This window comes from Octopus bimaculoides, chromosome 4 (genome assembly GCF_001194135.2).
Source record: "Octopus bimaculoides isolate UCB-OBI-ISO-001 chromosome 4, ASM119413v2, whole genome shotgun sequence".
Classification (NCBI taxonomy): domain Eukaryota; kingdom Metazoa; phylum Mollusca; class Cephalopoda; order Octopoda; family Octopodidae; genus Octopus; species Octopus bimaculoides.
The window spans coordinates 146,587,560-146,588,294 of NC_068984.1; positions in this window are offsets into that span (position 1 = coordinate 146,587,560).

Genomic DNA, 735 nt, shown 5'->3' on the forward strand with positions numbered 1-735 from the left:
ATATATATATATATATATATATATATACATGCACACACTTATGTATATGTACATACTGGTTAGGTACCCCGTGCCTTCCTCATCTCTCTCTCTCTCTCTCCTACTCTTTTACCAATATATCACTAGCCACATGTTCCAACTTGTTCCTACATGTTCTTACAAGTTCCAATATTTTTTGAATACAGACTGTATTGATGCAAGAGTTGATAAAGCGATCAACAATCTGCCAAAACATCAGTCTTTTTGCCTGCCTGCCTGCCTGTCTGCCTGATTGGATCCTTTTTCCTTCCTTTCACTCATTCACTAAATTCTTCACTCTCTCATCCATTTGCTTGTTCTCTCGTTCGTTTATTCATTCATTCACTCGTTCTTTCATTAACTTATTATCCCTTTCCTTTTCTTCATTCATTCATTCACTCTTCCTTCCTTCCTTCCTTCCTTCCTTCCTTCATTCCTTCCTTCCTTCCTTCCTTCCTTCCTTCCTTCCTTCCTTCTTTCTTTCCTTCCTTCACTCTCGCAAATACATTTCCAGCCAGTCTTTCTCTTTCACCTTTATTCTTCTCTTTCTTTCTCTCTTTCTCTCACTCTTTTCTCTTCTCTTTCATTCCTTCCTACTGCTTTCTTTCTTTCTTTCTTTCTTTCATTACCCTCTTTCCCTCTTTCCTTCTTACTCTTTATTCTTTTCCGTTTCCCCTCTTCATGCTCATAGATATTTCTACAAGTCTCCTGATAACA